This window comes from Mustela nigripes, chromosome 14 (assembly GCF_022355385.1).
Source record: "Mustela nigripes isolate SB6536 chromosome 14, MUSNIG.SB6536, whole genome shotgun sequence".
NCBI classification, from domain to species: Eukaryota; Metazoa; Chordata; class Mammalia; order Carnivora; family Mustelidae; genus Mustela; species Mustela nigripes.
Window position 1 is genome coordinate 42,997,828 of NC_081570.1, and position 22,082 is coordinate 43,019,909.

Here is a 22,082-nt window from a genome sequence, read left to right on the forward strand (position 1 = left end):
CCGTTGTGGAACATTCTAGGGCCACAGGCAGAGACCGGCTGTGTTTACCTTGTGCCACCCCACCCTAGGCTCCAGTCCCCCCACCAGGAGCACCATGAGGGGAAAGGGGTGATCTCCAAGGCCTTCAGAAGGTCTGGGCTGCAGGACACAGCTGGGACCACTTCAGCCAGCCTCACGAGGGACACAGCAGGATCTCCTCCCGGGACCAAGCAAAGTGCCTCCAGCCTGAACTGACCCGCCAAGCCCCCAGATGGAGGAAGGAGCCTTGAATGCAGGAAGCTGTCCCTTCTCCCTCTGTTGCCCAGTGAGGCAGGCGGCCCAGGAACGACTAACCCCTTTTCTCAGCTAAGAAAATAAGTGTCAGAATGTGGCACGTGTGATTGGGCCTCAGAAGGGAAAGATGGGAGGAAAGGGCATTTTGGCAGAGGGACTGGCGTCAGCAGGAACATCTGCCAGCGACAGTGCATGGACCGCCCAGGGGTGTGGCCAGAGCGAGAAGAAAAGCCAGGGGCCCTCTCTAGCCACCCCGCATGTATTTAAACATGTAATCCTGGAGGTGGGGGGGGGGGGGACTTCCGTCCCTCTTTTTACAGATGAGGCATGTGAGACACAAAGATTAAGTACCGTTCCCCAAGTTGCCCAGATGGCGGGTGATGGAACAGGGAGGCTCCAGAGCCATGTTCCTTCCTAATCACCAGACACCACTGCCTCTCAAAGAGGAAGGGAGCATGAGACAGGGCCCTATTCAGAGCCTGGCCCTTAATTCATATTTGATGAGCAAACAAGTGGATGAATGAATGGAGAGCCTCGGCATCTCTCCCCACTTGTAATATTAGCTCTCTGATCTGCAGTCCTCGCCCCTGGCTGGGACCAAGCACCTCACAGCAGAGCACACTCGTGCCCAACCAGGCTGGGGGACCCAATCCAACCAGCTGCCTGCTGGAAGGTCTGGGAGGGTTTTAAAGAACCTAGAGTGAGGCAATCAGGGCAGCCATTGGTCCTGCCCTGATTTTGGCCTCATCTCTGTGAGCAAGGCCACCATGCCCTCACCACCCACACCATTATCACGTTTACTCTGGTCCTCCTCTGGCTCCCCAGCGGTGGACCCCCTCTGCTGACCTCCAGTCTGAGTCCCCACCCAGCTCATGGATGCCCCTACACCTTCGGTTTTCCCCTCTCTTACAACCAGATTCTAACAAAAGCCTTCCAACAATTCACTCCCACCGCGCCCAGGCTAGGCCCACCGCTCTCTCAGTCCCTCCACTGGGAGTCCCTCACGCCCAGGTCCAGCCCTTATCGCCGCCTCCAGCTGTCACATCATTCCCCGCTACCCACTGCAGGAACTGGAGGTGGACCAAAATCACTCCTCCTCAGAGCCTGTTCCTTTGCCTTTAAATCTGTTTAAAATGCAGATTTCTGGGTTCCCCCAGGATTCCATGAGCCAGAGTCACTAGGCCCCGGACCCTGGGTCCCAAAGGCACACACATTCAGAGGAGGTGGGTGCCTCACTCTCCCACATGCCTGTCTCCTCCCTGAACTCCCTTCTTCTCCAGTTCCCCCTTCCTCCCTGTCTCCCCCCCAGGGATTCCTCAGGCTGCCCTCGCCCACCCCCTCCGCAGCCACTCTGCCAGCACTGATTCCTACACAGGCTGAGCTCCGGATCTGCTAGGAAAGGGTCCTTCATCTCTGGACGGCTCACCTTATCGAACTCCAGTTTCTCTAAGCAGCCTCTATATCCCTTTCACAGTCCATTCCAACCTTCTTCCCCGCCCACCAGCATTACCAGCTCCACAGCAAACCAGACCCGCCTGATGTCTGCATCCCTGAAGGCACAAAGATCATTTAAGTTATGATTATTTTCTCCAGTCCCACACAAATGTGGCTGATGGGCTGAGGGGGATCTCTTTCCAAACTCACAGCCTGGCCTGGGGACATTGTCTGGCACCCCCAGGCCTGATCTGCAACCCACTCTGCACTTCCTCCTATCTCGGATAAGTCCCTTACCCCCTTGCAACTGCCTCATTTTTTCTTAACACAATCTTTCTTTTCCTTCACACCCAGCCTCTCTCTCCTGCCCCCCAACTAAAGAAGATTTGAGAAGTCCTTTTAAAAAATACCATAAAACAATGTCTGGGTGGCTCAGTCAGTTAAGCCGCTGCCTCCAGCTCAGGTCATGATCCCAGGGTCCTGGGATCAAGTCCCGCATCAGGCTCCTTGCTCAGCAGGGAGCTTCTCTCTCTGCCACTCTGCCTGCTTGTGCTTGCTCACGCTCTGTCAAATAAATAAATCTTTAAAAAAAAAATTCAAAATACCATAAAACAAGAAAGCCCCTTTTTGAACTAACCAAATCTCACAATGAGGCTTAAACCCACTGCCAGATTAGTCATCTCAGAACTGAGCTCCAATGCCATACCCTTGCTTAAGAACCTTCTGTGGATCCCCATCACCTAAACGATAAAAGCACTTTGCACAACCAGAAAACAGCAAGACATATCCAATGTACTTGGGATTTATGTGGAAAGAATGGTGTAATGATATGAAGACTGTAACAATAACAATATCTAACAATTATTGAGCACTTACTGTGTACTTCATACACATTAACACATACTTCTCACATCATCCTAGAGTTAAGTGAAGCCTCACAAGACGTTCAAGGCGGGTGCTACCCTTGTCCCTGATTTAGAGTCGGAGCTTGTAGTAAGGAAAGGGCTGGGAAGGGAAGCTGGGGAAATTCAGGCCACCCCAGCTCTGCTGTCCTTCTCCCCACTGAGCTGGAAACACACAGTTGCCTGAGGCCCCCTTTAGGCCTGGTTCTCTGAACTGGCCCTGCCACCCTCACAGACCCTGCAGTGTTTCTGGAGCCCACTGTCTGCCTGCCTGCTCTCTGGATGAAGGTGCTCAGTCTTTGCCAGACTGGCCCACTAGTCAGCCTAGCCCTTGGGTGGCTCCCGGTGGCTTAGCCTCCCCAGAAAGGTGGCCCAGCCTTCCAAGCAAACAGCTAACCAGCCCGGCTCTCTCCTCCACCTCTGCCTCCCTTCTGAGAAAGCACAAGTGCACAGCATTTTACCACATGCTTATAGTTTCATCCAACCCTCACATCAACCAGCCCAAGGAGCTAAGCGGGGTAGCACCCATCTGCACTGCACAGAGAAGGAAGTGATCGGTATGTTTCAGACCCTGCTTAAGGAAGTAACCCCCTGGGGGCACCTGGGTGGCTCAGTGGGTTAAAGCCTCTGCCTTCGGCTCAGGTCATGATCCCAGGACCCTGAGATCGAGCCCCGCATCGGGCTCTCTGCTCGGCAGGGAACCTGCTTCCTCCAATCTCTCTTTCTGCCTACTTGTGATTTCTGTCTGTCAAATAAATAAATAAAAATCTTTAAAAAAAAAAAAAAAAAGGAAGCAACCCCCTTGCAGCCCCCTCTGAGAATGCTATGCTGCCCCTTTCACAGGGGAGAAAACTGAGGCACAAAGAAGTTACGTAACTATCATGGCCTCCTGTGTCAACTTAGCAGCATCACTGACCAAGCAGAGCTTGAACCCAGTCAGTCTCCGGAAGCCACCATACTGGCCAGCTTAATTTCAAAAAGCCAGAGTAGGGTCTCCTGGGTGGCTCAGTCAGTTAAGTGGCTGCCTTCAGCTCAGGTCATATCCTGGGGTCCTGGGATCAAGCCCCGCATTGGGGTCCTTGCTCAGCAGGGAGCCTGCTTCCCCTTCTCCTCTCCACTCATGCTCTCTTCAAAATAAATAATTTTTTTTTAAAAAAAGGTGCTCAGTCTTGAAATAAAATCTTTAAAAAAATAAAATCTTTAAAAAAAAAAAAAAAAAAAAAAGGCCAGAGAAGTCTGATCCATCTCCCTGCTGCTACTGACCATCCCAAATCTTCAGGACGCTCAGACGTGTGGGACAGGCATCTGGCCAGCCACATGGGATGGTTTTCAGCAGCCCCCAGGGCCTGAGGGCACAACCATTAAGTCCGGTCCTGGTGTGTTCATCCAGCCCCCTCCCAAACCCAGCCAGGTCTCCCAGCACCCCAGCCAGAGCCACCCCCCACCGCAGCCTCTCATCCCCACCCACTGATGCAAATTTCCATTCTCTCAGCAGCATGAGCTCAGTGGGGAGGAAGGCAATCTGATTACAAGCAGTCCTGGCCTTGGGGTCGCCAAGGGTGTGGGCATCACAAGCAGGCGCCATCTACGGTATTGGTGCGTGCAGCGGGAGGCAGACCAGCAAGCCTTGGACTTGGAGCTCAGTCACAAAGTGAATTCCTGAGTGTCTGTCTCCTTACCTTACACCACCATGGCCTTACTGAACTCTGACAGTCAGGAGGCTCAAAGTAACAACGGATGTGAACATGCTTCGGAAAACGGACAATATAGGAGCCCTCTCGTTACTAATCGGATTGGACAAAATTTCCCTGAGCCAAGCCTGATGGGAGACATTGGGGACAGAGAAGAATAAACACAATCCCAGACCTCAAGGTCTGCTGCCTGGTGGGGGAGACAGACAGTGAAGAGGCAGCCATCACACAGGTGGTCAGGGCTATGGGGAGGGAGGCTCAGGGAACTATGGGGTCCCGAAAAGGGGCTCTAACCCAGCCTGGGGGTCAGGGCAGGCCTTCTAGGGTGGTCCTGAAATGAGTCTTCAAAGATCAGTCAGAGTCAGCTGAATAAAGAAGAAGGTGAAGGCTCTGGGCAGAAAGAAGGACACAGGGAAAAGCATAGACAGAGGGAGTGTGCGCTTTCGGGGTAAATGTAGTTGGGTGCTGGGGGAGAGGGACAATTAGGAAAGACAGCATAGCACATGGCCCACGGCAGGTGTGGGCATTGTCCTTCCATCCCCATGCACCCCCCCATGGATGCGCGTCCAAGCTCAGAACTCTGGACTCCCTTTCTACAAGCTAGCTGACCCTGGTCTGGAGGGGCCCTTTCTCCCTTCCTTATCTGCCTTATGAGAGGTAAATTCTACCATAATAAATTGAGGCAGTTTGGAAACCTCCTAGGCCAAAGGGCCCCTTGGTAAGCAGGAAATGCGCAGGCATCAGCTCTGACGCAGAAGGCAGCCAAAGTCATGGGGCGGGGAGGGGGCGTGGGCAGCCTCAGGTCAAGACCGCTCAGGGCCATTCTGAAAACACTGAGGGTTCACTGCCTCTCCAGAGGGACTCGAGGGACTTGAGGGACATGAGGGACCAGGGCCAGGTGGCAAGTGATTCCTAGTAAGTCAGAGAAGGAAAGTCAGTGAAAATGTGACAGCACACAGTAGGCCTACCTCCATCAGTTGAAAAAGCCTTCTGTGTGGCCCTCCATGGCCTCTCTCCCCAGTGGTAGGGGACAGAATAGGACCGAATCTGCTATCAGAATGCTGCTCTCTGAGTACAAAGGTGCCAGAAATCCAAGAACCACAGGCCGCTCAGATCCTAGCAGTAACCCCCTGCTTTACAAGGTGGGACCATTCTGCGCGTTTTCCTTCCCTTGGGCGCCAGAGGGCTTGGAGCGGCTAATGCCGTGCTGGGCAGAGGGTTGAGTTTAATAAAACTAGAAGCAGCTAATGGCTAACAATAAAAAATAATATTTTTCCTTCAAGCAATTAAATTGTAATATAGAGCTCACTAATTCCTTCCTGTTCTTTCCCATGGGATTCTCAGATCAAGGACCAGGAGAAATAAATTATGTGTTGCTATTCCCCACTTAAAACCCAAGTTTTAAGACTCTATGGGAGGAAAACTGCCTCCTTCATGAAGGCAGAAACTTCTGAGGATTTTTATAATGGATGGATAACAAGTTAGCTTTCTGAAAACACAGGATCCATATTATCTATCCCCATCTCAAAGAATTATCAATTCACTTCTTGCGTCTTCTCCGAAGAACCATGCTGTGTAAAAGACAAGGGAATCGGCACAGCTAAATGCTCTCCCTGGCTACCTGTGTCTACAGGAAAACAAAACTCCTCTACCTCTGTCCCCTGCCTGGCACACAAGACCCTCAAAGATACTGTATTTCTCTCTGTTCCTGCCAGAGACCCTTCACTCCAGCCAAGTAGAGCTCATGGCCGCTCCCCACACATGGCCTCTGCCTTCCCAGTCTGGTGCTTCTGCCCACGCGGACGGTGCTGCCTGGCATCCTGGGTCCACCAATGCTCCAAGGCCCACACCCCCAACCCTGCCCAACACCCCCAGCCGGAAGACGCCATCTGCTTGTAGAACTCCTGGGGCACCATCTTGTGAAGAGCTTCCCCTTTGGACCTTGGGCATGAACCTTATGGGAGAGCCACCTTAGACTAGGAACAAAACACTTCCGACATGGCTATCGCCACACACGCATCTTTGTACACCATGTCTGCCCCCCCAAAACTGTGCCTAGCATGGTACCCACGATTTTACAGACGGGGCCTCCAGATTCGCTGGGTGAACTCATCCATGACCTTAGTAACTACTGAGCCTACCTCTGTCCACTGGGGAAGGGAGCTGGGAGAAGGCAGGGCAAGGACCCTCTGGGCACTAACTGTGCAGCAGCGGAGACAGTCACAAGCCATCAGGCCCCAAGAATGATGCAATGACTGCCTCTCTAAGGAAAGGGAGTGGAAAGACAACATCTGAAACCCTCCCGTGGCTTCTCTGCCTACCAGGGCAGAGTCTGAGCTTCCTTAGCCTGTGAACTGATCAGCTCCCCGCCAAGGAACCCCTAGTCATCCTTCAAAACACAATCCACTAGTACATTCCTGATCCCTGCCTCTTCTGGGGTGGAGGGCCAGAAGAGGCCACTGTCTGTCCCTGAGCCTCCCCCTGCCCCAGCTGTGAGCACTCCCGGGACGCCAGGCTCAGAGAAGGGATTCCCCTCTCACTGCAGGCTTGGTGAGCATCCGTGGAGCTGAACTAAACAGGAACTCAGAAGGAGAGAGAGCTCTGCTGGGAGGACCTACCAGTCCTCAGACCTCTTGCACAGTCCGGCTCACTTACTTAGCACTAATTCTGTGCCAGACACTGTTCTGAAAGCTTTTGCATATACCACCTTTCTTCATCCTAACAACCACCTATGAGGCAGGTGCTATTATTACTTTGCAGACCAGAGAATGGGGGCACAGAGAGGTTTAGAAACTTGCTGAGGTCACAGAGCCCGTGAGAGGTAGAACTGGGCACAGAGCCAGTGGTTCTAAGCAGACAGCCAACAACTCTCTGAAACCCAAGGATCTACGGGGTGGGGCCAGCCCAGTTACTCCAACAACCTTACCCCTCACGTTTGAAAACCTCCCCGTCTCTGTTTTCTGACGTCTGACCTCCTCGGCCCCAGAGAGGCCTTCTGTGGTGCCCAGGCCGACATTCCGAGGATCCCCACCCCACCCACCTCACCAGCCCAGACCAGACAGCAAACAAACAGGGCCTCCATTAAAGAACCAACCAGAAAATCCCATAAACGCTCCCAGGAACACACCCCTCCCCGTCACTCCAGTTCGGGATGTCTGAGCTGGGGGACAACTCAGCCCATGGCTCTGAAGTTAAATGGGAACAGCAACAGTCCCTTGGGATGCACTCCAGAGGGTGAGGTGGACAGAGCTCCAGACAGTGCTTTTCCATCTGAAGACTTCCACGTCCCTGATGTCACAGAGCACCAACAGGAGCCAAGCCGGCTAGTGCTTCTAGGTCTACTCATCTCCCTATAGGCAGCCTTTGGCTACAGCTTGTGAGGTTTCTCTGTAGCCCATGGTTCTCCCTCACTGAGGGAGGCACGGTCGTGGTCACGGTCACGAGCTGTGTGGGGGCTGTCCTCCCCCTCCCACATCCTGAGCAGGCACAGCTACCTTTGGGAACCGGCCCCACTTCCCCTCCACCTGGCTCCCCATTCACCCACCTGTGGGGCTAGGCCCAGGGATCTCAATTCAGTGCTGTCACATGGGTATGAGTGGACAGTTGCTGCAGCAGAACAGTCCCTTTCTCAAAGGTCCGTGTGGAGAGCTTCCCAGCCAGGAGTGTCCCTCAGACCTGCGGCCACGACGGTGCTACTCTCATTTCCTCCCACACTGCCCTGCCGGGCTTTCCCACCGTCTCTGCTCCATAAACACTGAGCCCCTTCCACAGGCATGCCATTTCACAATTTACAAGCCCCTCGACCTAGATTATCTGATCTGAACCTTGCCACAGCCCTGCGTGGGCGGCACCTTGACCTCATTCTGTGGAGGAGGAAACAGCTCAGAGAAGCAAAGGACTCGCCCAAGGTCCCACAGCTACGAATGACCATCCCGGTCATAAGTGGAGCTGCATACTAAAAACAGCAGGGGTGCTTATACACGCCAGACACGGTGCTCTGCATTTTTAGATCATTGTTCTTGTTATTGGCTTGTCTCGGTCTGCCCAGACAGCCATAACTAAACACCACAGGCTGGCTGGCTCCGACAGCACACGTATATGTCTCACAGTTATGGAGCCTGCAAGTCCCAGATCAGGGTGACACACGGTTGGCTTCTGGTAAGAACTCTCCTCCTGGCTGGTAGATGGCCACCTTCTTGATGTGTCCTCATATGGTGGAGAGACAGAAAAAGGAGAGAGCTCTGAGGTATCTCTTCTTATAAGGGTGCTAATCCCATCATACGGACCCCTCGCCTCATGACCTCATCTAAACCTAATATAGAGGAGGCTCCATCTCCAGATATGATCACACTTGGGGAATGAGGCATCGACAGATGACTTGGGAGACAGTGGCTGTGGGTGGGGGGACAATACGGTCTATAGCGAGCCTACCACAACCTGTGTCTACTAAAGAGGGCATTGAAGCCCAGAGAAGTTGGGCTTCCAGTGATCTGCAAAAGGTCACCCAGCTAGAAGAAGAGCTGGGACTCCATTCCAGGCCTCCCTGACTCAGAGAAGGAACTCTTGAGCTGGGCTGCCTCCACCAGGGGATAGCCAAGCCCAACCCCTGCTCCACAGAGGCCTTGGCCCCACCCTTGGCCTACATGACCCCAAGCCTTCTGGAATACTCAGAGTGCACGAAGTGCCTGGCCTTGTAGAAGTCATGAACAATGGAGGACTCAGATGCTCCTGCTCTTGATACCCATCCCAGGCTGCTGCCTGCCCTGATTTCCCCTCCCAGTGGTCCTATGCCATGTTTCCAGGTAGGGAAACGGAGACCCAGAGGAAGGTGCAAGAATGCAGGAATGCAAAGCTCAGTGGCTGCAGAGCTCCAGGTTTCCTCCCGCACTATCAGCTACAAAGTACTTACTTCTTGGCCCCGGACAGCCTCCCGCACTATCAGCTACAAAGTACTTACTTCTTGGCCCCGGACAGCCTGCCGAGGAGGAGCAGGACAGACAGGCACGTGAGCACAGATTTGGCTGCACCAGGTATTACTGGCTGGGGCGCAGAGTGAGACGGGGATCCCGGGGGAGGGGGAGTGGAAGGGGTCAGAGCAGTAGGGCTTTCGGTTTTCTGATTCCTTTTTCTTAAGTCAAGGCAGAAACGGTATACCACAAGACTTGCCCTTTTAAAGTGTTGTTTAACAGATTTTAGTATATTCACAGAGTTGTACACCCATCACCGTGCCCGACATTTCCAGACATTTTCATCAGCCTCAAAACAAACTGTGTACCTGTTCCCAGACACTCTTTATTTCCCCTCCCTCCCCTGCAGCCCCCAGCAACCACTAACCTGCTATCCAACCCCGTACGTTTGCCTACTCTGGGCGTTCCATATAAATGGAATCATGTGATATATGGCCTTTCGCTTCTAGCTTCTCCCTTAGCACAACAGTTCTCCAGGATCACATGTGGTAACACATTATCCATAGTTCACCCCATTATGGCTGAATGATATTCCACTGCATGGATTAATTCCATTTTGTTTATCCATTCATTGGCTGATGGACATCTGGGTTGATCCATTTTCGGTATGACAACGAATATTGTGTGTACAAGTTTTGTGAGGTGTATGTTTTCAGTTCTCTTAGCTACATATGTAGGAGCCACATCACTGGTTCACATGGGAACTCCATGTTTAGCCTTCCGAGAAACTGACCCTGTTTTCTATAGCAGCGGCACCATCTCATCTGCTCACCAACAGCGTAGGAGGCTTCTGGTTTTTCCACAGCCTCACCAACACTTGTTATTGTCTGTCTTTTTGGTTCTAGCCATCCCAGTGGGTGTGCCGCGGCATCTCACTGTGGTTTGGGCCGGGTTTTAAACTCCTGACTCAGGGATAGTCATCTTCTCTCTTAAATAAGAACTCCGGGATTCGGAGCTCCCAGAATGTGCTCTGTCTCATCTCCCTCCTGCCCCGCACTCTCTTCTCCTGCCCCAAAGAACACGGACTGAGAGGGCTCATGGCATGCCAGGTACTATTCTAAAACCTATTGCTATCCCCATTTTACGGATCAGAAACTGAGGCATGGAAAGAACTGATCTCCGAAGCTGGTAAGTAGCAGGATAGGGATTCAAACCTAAGAGCCTGGCTCTTAAGGACCATGATCTTCTGCTTCTCAACTTAAAAAAGACAATGCTGGGAACACACTTTGTTTGAAAATTAAGAGATTGTACCACTGTTAGCTATTATTGCTATCAGAAAGCTGAGGCTCCTCCACAGTCAGCCCAGTGCCCCAACCCCTGGAACAAGGCCCAGCAAACAGTAGGCATTTAATAAATGTTTACAGGCAGGCAGAAGGCCTTCATGTTACTTCTCCCTGCCTGCACTTGCTCACAGAGTCGACTTCTACTTCCAGCCCTTTTCCACTCTTCGTCACCGAGTGGACCCTTACGTTCACTACAGGGTCAAGAAGGGGGCAGGGCAATGAAAATGACAGAAAGAGAAATTAAGAAAATAATCCCACTTACAATTGCACAGAAAAGAATAAAATACCCAGGAATGAATTTAACCAAGGAGGTAAAAGACCCATATTCTGAAAACTACAAGACACTGATGAAAAATATTGAAGATGACCCAAACAAATGGAAAGATACTCCATGCTCACAGATTAGAAAGCTTAATATTTTTAAATGCCCACACTACCCAAAGCAACCTATAGATTCAATGCAATCCTTATCAATACCAATGGCATTTTTCACAGAACTAGAACAAATAACCCTAATATTTGTATGGAGTCACAAAAGACACCAAAGAACTAAAACAGTCTTGAGAAAGAGCAAAGCTGGAGGTATCACAGTTCCAGATTTCAAGATATACTACAAAGTTGTAGTAATCAAAACAGTATGGTATTAAGCACATAGATCAATGGAACAGAATACAGAGACCAGAAATAAACTCACACTTATATGATTAATTAATCTTCAACCAAGGAGGCAAGAGTATGCAATGCAAAAAAGATGGTCTCTTCGATAAATGATGTTGGGGGTACTGCTGGTTGGCTCAGTTGGTTAAGCCTCCGACTCTTGATTTTGGCTCAGGTCATGATTGCAGGGTTGTAAGACTAAGCCCCACATGGGGCTCTATGCTGGGCATGGAGCCTGTTTAAGATTCTCTCTCTCCCTCTGTACCCCCTCACTGCCCCTCCCCAGGCATATGCGCACTCTAAGATTCTTGCTCTCTCTCTAAAAAAAAATGGTGTGGGAAAACTGAACAGCTACATCCAAAAGAATGAAACTGGGTCATTTTCTTACACCATACACAAGAATCAACTCCAAATGGATTAAAGAGACCTAAATGTGAGACCTGAAACCATAAAACTCCTAAAAGAGAACAGAGGCAGTAATCTCTTGTACATCAGCCTTAGCAATACTTTTCTGGATCTGTCTCCTCAGGCAAGAGAAACAAACACAAAAATAAACTATTGGAACCACACCAAAATAAAAAGCTTTTGCACAGTGAAGGAAACCATCAACAAGACAAAAAGGTGACCTACTAAGTGGGAGACGATACTCACACATGATATATACAACCAAGGATTAATATCCAAAGCATAAAAAGAATTCATACAAGTCAACACCAAAAAACAAAACAAAACAAGTAATTGGATTAAAAATGGGCAAAGGACCTGAAAAGACATTTTTCCAAAGAAGACATACAGATGGTTCACAGACATGTGAGAAAAAGCTCAACATCACTAATCAACAGGGAAACGCAGATCAAAACCACAAGCTATCACCTTATACGTGTCATAATGGCTAGTATCAAAAAGACAAGAAATAACTAGTACAGATGAGGATGTGGAAGAAAGGGACCCCTCACACACAGCTGGTGGGAGTGTAAATTGTACCATCATTATGGAAAACAGTATGGAGGTTCCTCAAACAGTTAAAAGCAGAAACACCATATGATCCAGCAATTCCACTTTTGGACCTGAAGAAATGGAAACTAACTTGAAAACATATATGCACGTCTATGTTCTTTGCAGCATGACAGATCACAGCCAAACTATGGGAGCAAACCAAGTGTCCACCCATAGATGAATGGATAGAGAATACGTGGTATATACATACACTGGAATATTACTCAGCCATAAAAAAGAATGGGACCCTGCCACTCCCAACAACATGGACAGAGCCACAGGATATTATTCTAAGTGACCAAGTCATGCTGAGAAAGACCATTACAGCATGATTTCACTCTTATGTGGAACCTAAACAACAAAGCAGACAGACACAGACTCATAAACACAGAGAACAGACTGGGGGTTGCCAGAGGGGAGGCGAGTGGGGAAATGGGTGAAAGAGGCGAAGGGGATTAAAAGGTACAAACTTCCAGTTATAAAAAATAAGTAAGTCATGGGAATGAAAAGCACAGCATATGGAATATAGTTAATAATATCATAATAACTTTGATAGCAGACATGACTACAGAAAAAAGAAACAGGAGGAAGAGGAGGAGGAGAAGAAGGAGATGGAGATGATGATGATGATGATGATGATGCTGGGGCTAGAAGTCCAGTCCTGGCTCTAATATCAGTGCTCCTCCCCCTCCCCAGACTGCCTCTCCAGGAGGATATCAAGGTTTTCTCCTCACCTATAAAATGGGGATCCTATTAGTACCCACTTCATAGGGTTAGGGTGAAGACTCAGTGGGTTAATATAAATAAAGCACTTAGAAGAGCCCAGGCACAGGATAATACTATAAAGGTCAGGTCCCACAGGGAGCCTTCCCCCTGCTTCTGCCCCCTTGCCAAAGTGCAGGGAGCATAGATCTATGGCCTGTGGGGTGCGAGGACAGGGCATCCTGACTGAAGGAGGACTGAGAAAGAGGTGGCCAACCCCAAGCCCCCGGCTGTGGGCCAGAGCTTCCTTCTCACCCTTCAGCCACACTCACTACCCAGGACCAGGGCACCCCTAACGGCACCCCCAAGTAGCAGGGGTGTGAGGCTGGGGATGCTCTCCAGAGCCGGGGTTACCACCGCTCTGCAGTCTGCTCTGAAACTTGACCCTGCCTAGTTAATGAGAAACAACTAAGTCAGCAAGGGACCGTCTGTCTTCAGTCACAGATGATTCCAGCCACATTCTCCACATGATCATAAAACTCTAAGCAAAGACTTGGCACTACCTGGTCTACTAAAACCCTCCCACAAGCCTTGGGACCCTGTCCTCAGAAGCCTAACCTGCCCACAGGGCTTACAGGGGAAAGTGGCACTGGAGACCACCATGGTCTATCCCTTGCAGGGATGCTCCTGTCGCCTGGAGAGCATTGCGCCATCGAGGCTCTCCTCTTGTGAGAACTTCTCTGGCTTCAAAGCCAACTGGATACAAACTTGAAATCCTGCTCTGCCACTCACCAATATGGGCAAATGACTTTACCCCTGTGAGCCTCAGCCATGGTCAATGTAAAAAGCAATTCCATCCCTTCCTGGCAGGAAGCTACTATTTACCGTGCATTTACCCTGTGCCTGACAATGTCCTAAGCTCTTTCTATATATTAATTCACTTTACCTTCACCGTCCCCCTAGGAAACAAAAACCATTATTATCCAGATTTCACAGAGAAGGAAACAAGACAGAAATTGACAAAAGACCACATATACGGGGACTCCTGGTATGGACCCTGGGATCCAGAGATGTTCAAAGGCAGGAGTCGTCCTTCCCTTGAGTAGGTGCGAGCAGGGCGTGAGATTTCTGAGAACATGAGACAGCCTTTGTCCCAAAGAATCCATAGAGCAAGCTGGTCCCCACACAGCCCTCAGCACAAACCTCCCAGCCCAGGGCATTCGGATCCAGGGAGGCTTTCCAACTCCCTGCTGATAAAACGGGGTGCTGCATGGGCCAATCACCACCACAGGCCCTCTATGGCCTCATGACTCTATAACCACGGCCAGGGAGACACAGGGCAGAGCAAAGCACTCCAGATCCCTCCACAGCCCAAACCGCACACATTTAAGCCTCTTAGATTTTCCGATTTTAATCAAGCCTAGCCCCAAGCAACATTCTTCAATAAGGGGGGATTTGTTTAGCTTGTTCTGAGAATCAGTGTTACCCATTAAAGAAACAAAACTCTCTCCCTTGTCCCACTTGTGCATTTAAGACCAAACGTGGCCCTTAAAAACCCTTCTCAGTTGGAAGAAACATTTCACAGCAGAGGCTGCAGAACACGAGGTCCTCTCCTAGGATCCCCTTGTGCTCATCACAGCACCATGCCTAACAGCACTCTGAACCAGGTCCCACCTGCTCATTGTCAGGACTGCTTTTGCCCCACAGCAACAAATTCGTGGCAGGAATAAAGTAGGCACTCTCCATCCTGTCTTACTGATAGGAGAAATCAAGGCACAGAGACGAACCTTGCCCATGGACACACATAGTAATGGGGTTATTCCCTTGTTCACAGAGCTTTTAATTCAATGGGCTCCCCATCTTGCACCCCTGAGCCACATCACCTGAAGTCCAGGTGAGCAGATGAATGGTGGTAAAGACGGGGGAAAAGGAGGGGAGAAGAGAAAAGAGTTCATTTAGGACAGAGGGAGCTAGAGCTGTTGCCTGCTTAATGAGCCATTCCAGCCCCTGGAGTCCAGGGTCTCTCTGAGAGCGGACATCAGGGTGGGGGGCAGAGCAGGCCTGATCTGCGGGGGGATGGACTTCAGGTTAGCTCCCAGCTCTGTGGGGCCTGCTAACCCCCCATATCTTGAGCAAGTCACCTCCACTCCCAGCACTGCCTCACACTGAAAGAGGACACCCGCTGCAGAGAACGCAGAGTTCCAGGGAGGCAAAGCTCTTCGTAACCTCCCATGTGACACATGGGGTGTCATCACTGTCTCTAAGATGGTCTGCAGTTTCTCAAGGGCTTCCCTAGGCCCTCCCTGCTCTGAGACAGGAAAGGGATTCACCTCCCCATTCTGCAGATGAGTAAAGAGAGACCAGGGGAGGGGAAATGCACAGAATGAGCTTGAACTCACACCTGTTCCCAACAGATGGAACAGGATACTGGGCAAGGAGCCAAGGAGGCCTTTGGCTTCTTGGGGCTTCTCCTAGGCCCTGTGGCACATCCTAGGAAGATCTGGCAGATTCTAATTTGGTGTCAGCCCTTGCCCAGACCTCCACATCTACTATGGCAACTCTCTGTCATGAGGACACTGCACTCAGAGGGAGAAAGCAACAGGCCCATGGCACCCAGATGACAAGCGGGAAACCAGAGGGCAAATCCAAGCTAGCCAACTCCAAAGCCAGATTCCCCCAAACCCCTCAGATTATTCTCAAACCCCTATAGGTGGGTGGAAGACAGATGTCCCACTCCCCCGGGAAATGGCAGGTGATGATCAATAAAGGCTCTTCCAAAGAGAAGTCTGTGTTTCCAAAAGCAAGTTTTTCCATTATGCCAGGTGGAGGAGGTGCTGGCATCTTCCCACCTCTTCTTTGTCAATCACTGCTCCTGTAAAGCAGTTAGGCTATTCAGAGGTCCTAAAAAGAAATGGTACACATAAAAAAGGATTCAATCCGTTCTCATTAGTTCTCAGGTCGCCTGCTGCCATGTGACCAGCTAAGGAAAAAAAGTGAGTCTTCAGGCTGTGCTCAGTCCCACGGGTCAGCACCACACACACACACCCCTCCCACCCAGACCCCTTCTGAGACAACATGGGACAGAACAAGGGAAGGAGGCGAGGAGGGTAAAGGAGGGAGAGAGAAGGCAGGAGGGAGGGGTGGGGAAAGCCTTCCCAAGCTGTTTCCACTTTCTGCATTTACCCAAATCCTTTAACTGCCTTCCATGGAAAGACTCCCAATTCGGCTAATCCTGCCTATGAAGCCATTAAAGTCTGGGGAAGGCTGAGGGAATACCCCACATCCCAGTGCAGGAGTCGGCAGGCAGGGGAGCTGCCCTCCCCGGCCACAGGCTGCCCCACCCAGCTCCTCCACCAGAGCCACCTGAGCAACAGGGAAAGGCTCTGGAACCTGAGGCCTGGGCTCCAGCCACAAGCCCCTACTGGCAGTGACCTTAGCTAGTTACTCAGCCTCTCTGTGCCTCCACTTAATAGTGGTGTTGGCTAATGTACTATGGAGCACAGACAATAATGGACACCATTACTGTCCCCATTTTACAGGTGAAGGGACCAAGGCTCAGTGAGATTAAATAATTTGCCCAGAGTCACGGAGAGTGGACAGCAGAGCCATCGGGACCTAAAAGCCATCCTGTGGGCTGAATCAACAGTCTTAACCCATGCCTTTCTGATGCCCCTTCAAGAAGGTAATAACCTCATAGTTGTCACAAGGTTCAGCTAGACTTTGCAGAAAAGCACTTATGTGATAGAGGCTGGCACACAGTAGGTGCCCTAAAAAGGAGTGTTCTTTTCCCTTCTCTCTTACCCAGACAGTTGAGAGAAAGAAGGGCTCCTCATGCCCATTTTTTTCAGACCTCTATGCAGCTCTGGTCTCTAGCTGGGAAGTAGCGACCAACAGGTCCCCTCCACATGAAGGGACTGCTGCCACCTTCCGCATTTCCTACAGCCACAGCTGAGGGGGCAATTCTACTGTCAAGGCTCCACCAGGGACTGCCTCCTTCTCTCTGAACCTGGCCTTTCAAAGGGGCTTTCATTTATCGGGCTTTAATGTCTCACATGATTTAATCGGAAACACGTGCCTTGTAAATATCGTCTGTCATGTTCCATTAGGTTCACAGGGAAAAGTACAAGTCAATAAACAAAGGTTGTAGCATAAATCTACCTTGAACACATAATACCTCAAATAAGAAAACCAAAACATGTGTGGCCTCTGACCTGTGGAGTTTCACAAGAGGGAACTCTGGGTATAGTCAGGAACGTTTCTAAATGTTCCTAATTAATAGGGAGGCTGGAGCTAGGCCCGTTTGCATAGTGTGAGTGCACGCAGATCCCTTCAACAAAAGAATCTGCCTCTACAGCACCTGCTAAATCACAAAGCCTTGCTAGCTGGACCAAACCTTGCCATTTCCATGGCAAAACGACTCTTAGAGCCCAAGAACCTTCTTTTTTAAAAAAGGAAAAAAAAGCACATCCCCCAATTTTCTCATATGGAGGGTGGAGGAGAACGTGGTATGATAAAAGCCTTCCCTCTTCTCTTCTGACTTCCCTGGCACCCTTCCAGGCTGTTTCAAGAGCCCTGAAATGGAGACAGGGGAAAGAGGAAGAGGTCTGGAGAATCCAATGGCCCTGGATTCAAGTCCTAGTTCTGCCATTTAAGACCAAAGGCTGTTGCCAAGGTTTGTCTGATAAGAAAGCAGTTAATAATAATACCTTCTATTCCAGGGTTCCTGCTATTTAAGACACCAAAACCATTCATTGAATTTTTTTTTCCTTAAACAGAAATGAAAATAAGCATTTGCCATCTTAGATGAGGTACTAGACAAAGATCCGGTACCCCAAATACCTATCCTTTCAGACACACCCACCCACCCACCCTCACTGAAGCTTTTCCTAAATCTCTGAAAGGAAAGCAAAAATGGTAGGTGGCTTGACAGAGTGGGAAGACTCAGTTTTCTCATCTGCAAAATGGGGGTAGCATGTCCTCTCCTCACAAGAACGTAACAAGGATTATTACTCAAAATGGTATATTCAAGAATGCATACTAAAACGTGACATAAATAGGTCTACCCTTTTAATTAAATTCAAATATCTCAGAGTCATGGTCCAGGAGACTTTAGAGCATATCTAGTCCAACTCCATCATTTCGTGATTCCAGGACAGGGGCTCAGCATGGACAAGGGCCTGGCTTCACCCAGAAAGTTGGTACGGTGGCCAACTCTAGATCCAGGGCATCGAGATGGTACTCAGGGTCAGATGGTATTTGGTCTATGTGTATCAGCAGGTTCCCCCGTACTGTAACCTCCTAGGCTGCATTGTAGGCTCCCATCCCGGGGAAGTCCTCCTTGGTTGCTTCTCTGGCCTCCTGTGGTCCTTCAATACTTACATGCACTCCAGTTCGGAGTACAGCACACAGACCGTGTGAGCGTTCTCTTTCCCCAGACCTATCTCACCTCCAACTAGACTAGAAACTCCCTAAGGAGTTTCCTAGGCCATGCCCAGCACACAGAGGCACATACAGCAATCTTTATTTTTTTGTTTGCTTACTTAGTGTCTGTCTCCCTTACTAGAAGGTAAACTCCACAAGGTCAAGGATTGCCTGCCTTGTTCCCCACAGGATCCCAAGTGTCTAAAGAAGTGTCAGGTACACAGTAAGTACTCAGCAACTGTTGTGTATATGGATTTGTTGGATAAATGAGAGTAGGACCTCTGTCTTGGGTTTCCACATAATATAAAATATCAGAGCTTTAAAACAGGTCCCAGGAACACAGCTGATACAGGTCATACATCAGGCTAGTAGTCCAGAATCCCAGCGCCTCTTCCATTTTGGAGTCTTAAAAATACATTTGCTGATGGTGTGAAGGTAAATGAGCAACGAGGCAGCTGGGCAGATGAACAGGCAGTAGGGTAGCTGGGTGGTTCTGGCAGTTAGATGATTTCATGGTCGGTTATAAACATGGGTGGGGAAGTAGGTGGGAGGCTGCGGAGATGGTTAGATGGATGGACACATGAATGAAAAGTGGGTGAATGGATAAACAGATAAGTAAACAAAAGGGGAAGGAGAACTGGCAAGCAAAGACTCCTTCAGACTCACTCTCTGATCTGCTTCATCTATGAAGCAGAGTCCCGAAGTTAACAGCCTTCCTTAATGTCAAAGCCAGCCACACACCCCCTCCAACAGAGGTAGTTCCGACTCAGCAGAGGGTAATCTTTGCATATCACGAGCAGGGGACATGACCAACTTGGTGAATGTGGGCTGGTGGGCAACTGGGTAGAGGTATGAAAATGCTGATGGATGTTCGTACAAATGGGCATGAAGATGACTGTAGGGCTGGATGGATGAATGCCTTATCATTGGGGGCAGGAGCCAAGACACATGGGCTTATCCACAGACAGAGAAGAGTGGAAGTTAGGTGGGCAAAGTTCAAGGTACAAGAGATCGTTGCCGGTGTCGCCAGTTTCCTGAGGATAGCATGCTGCCCACACCCCCTCATCCCTGGAGGGGAAACACTGACAGTCCATTCCCCACAGACCCCTGCCGGGACTGCCCATGAAGCCAGGAAAGCAAGGCCTTCTTGATGCCCCAAGAGTCCTCCTGGGGACTGCCCCATGTTCAGCCATCCCTCTCCACCTCTAGGGGGCACCCCAAACCACACCCAACCAAGGTGTTCCCCCACACAAGTGTCAATGAAATAAATAGCCCCGGGGCCTTGTGCACGTCACCCCCAGAGTCATGTGTGTAACACAGAGCCCGGGGTTCCCCACAAGTGGAGCTGTGCCCCATGGTAGCCCTGGTCACACGTCAAGTCCTCTCCCGGGGCACTTAGTTCATTTCATCTTCACAATGAGCCTGCAAGACAGCCGGTCTTATTAGACGAGAGCTGAGGCTCAAAGAGACGATGGGACCTGCCCGAGGTTACACAGCGAAAGGACCAGTCTGGCCAACTCCAGATCCGAATCTGTGCTCTGTCGCTCTATGCACCTTTGAAATGCCACCATATTCCCTGTGGGGACAGTGCCACCTACTTCACAGGGGAGGATGAGAGACTAAAGGAGCTCTCTGCCACAAGCAAGAGTCAGGGGAGTCACTCCTCCCCAACTGCCTGCCGGGCCCCTGGGAAGAACCCCCTGAGCTCGTCCAGCAGGAGCCCCGTCCCCGGGTGGCTGCGACGTTCCGACGCGGTGCCTGTCACGCTCGTGCAAATGCGGTCCTCCCCGCAGACCCCCAGCACATGTGGGAAGCCAGTGCCAGGCACCCTCCCACGCATGTGAATGTTCCTAAACAGAGTAATTAGAGTGGTGTTTAGGTAACTTTTACACAGGCTGCCTAATCAGAATCACATGTGGGACGGAGTCAGCCCTGGTGGCCGAGCTGGAGGGGCCGGTCAGCTCCTCCCTCAACACAGCTGCCCCCCATTCGGCCGTTCTGCAGCCTTGTTTCTCCACCTCCCACCCCAGGACTGAAACTCCCTGCACCCTATTACAGGCCAGCAGGAAAACACCCGTGGGCAGCAGGGTTAAGCCACCTCCAGCCGCTCTGATGTGACACATCACAGCATGACATACGCAAAGTCAGACTCAGAGCGGACCTTCAGGACTCTGCTAGAATTGCCGTGGAAACCCAGCAGGGGAGAAACCAAGACCCAGGAGCTTGCTCACCCAAGGCCACCCAGAGAGCTTAGTGCTCGCCCCTGCCCCTGTGCGATCTTCCCCAAAACCGGGGTCTGACCAGGTCCTACCTGCAGCTTCCCACGGCCTCCAGAATCATGCTTGAGCTTCTCAGCCTGTCCTCCAGGGGGCAGGTCACATGGGCCCTGGAGTCAGCCAAACAAATTCAGAGCCCAGCTCTGTTCTTCAGTCACTCATCCGTAAGCAGGTTAATGTACCTCTCAGAGCCTTAGTGTCTCGTGTGGTAAATGTGGATCACAAAAGAGGAAAGACCTATTTCACTGGCCCAACGGGAAGCACCTGATTCCACACCTGGCCTACGGCACGACCTTACTAAGCAGCAATCACTCTTATCACAAACAAATACATCCCAAAATAGCACCAGCTGTCCATCCCCACTACCCTGTATCTGCTGTATGACCTTAAGCGAGTCACCTGGAGTCGCTGGGCTTCAGTTTCCTCCATTCACCTGTTGCAAAGAGGATCTGATGATCCTGAAAGGTCTTTGTGGACACGGTGGCCTGTGGGTCTATGGATCTGGCAGGTCTGGGAAGCAGCAGTCATAACCTCAGCTCCCTTCTCATCCTTAGTGGGTCATTGAAGGGCCAGGGCAGTTTGACTCCTACCTTCCTTTCTTGCCTCATTCAGGCCACCTTCAGCCACATCTCTGCCCCTGCAACACCAAATTCCTCCCCACTACTCAACACATGGGCTCTCCCCGACAACCTGCCCGTTGCACAGCCTTGGCCTAGAGCAGTGCTTCTCCAGCTTCGGTGTGCCCAAGAATCACCTGGAAATCTTGTTCAAAGGCAGATACTGAAACAGTAGGTCTGGGGTGGGGCGAGGATTCTGCATTTCTAAGAAGCTCCCAGGTGGCGCCCATGCCGTTGGTCTGCAAACCATACTTTGTTGTTGTTGTTTTTTAAAGATTTGTTTATTTAAGAGAGCTAGGGGGAGAGAGAGGAGGGACAGAGAAAGAGAGCATGGGGGGGGGGGGGCAAAGGGAGAGGGGGAGAGAGTCTCATGTAGACTCTGAGCCTGATGTGGGGTTTGATCTCAGGACCCTGACATCATGACCTGAGCTGAAACCAAGACTTGGACGCCCAACCAAATGCACCACCCAGCTGCCCTGGAAACCATACTTTGAGTAAGACAGCCTACAGGCCATTATCTCTGGATTATGAGATCAAAGCCTGTGTAAGGCTCCACACTGGGGGAGGAGCCTACTTCAGATTCTCTCTCTTCCTCTGCCCCTCCCCACTCTTTTTCTCTAAAAAATAAAAAAAGAGAAAGAGAATAAGAGGGCCCAGAAGGCCTTGTCCTTGTGTTTTCGCCCGCAGTGAAAGGCCTCCCCCTCCTTCAGAGCCTGGCCCACGCAAACGGTCTGCCGAGAAGCCTGCACCCGCAGCAGGAGTCATAAAGCCCCTGCGGTGTCCTGTGTATACAGCTGATAATCACCCACCACAACAGGTGTTTTCTGACTCTGCATCCCTAACAAAAGCCCCTTTAGGGCATG

At 50.7% G+C, this 22,082-nt stretch overlaps 1 protein-coding gene across 3 annotated transcripts in view; it reads right to left on the reverse strand.

Moving 5' to 3' along the window:
* Window positions 1-22,082, reverse strand: part of GLIS1 (GLIS family zinc finger 1) — a 215,850-nt gene that overhangs the window by 170,043 nt on the left and 23,725 nt on the right. The gene's annotated exons all lie outside the window — the stretch shown is intronic.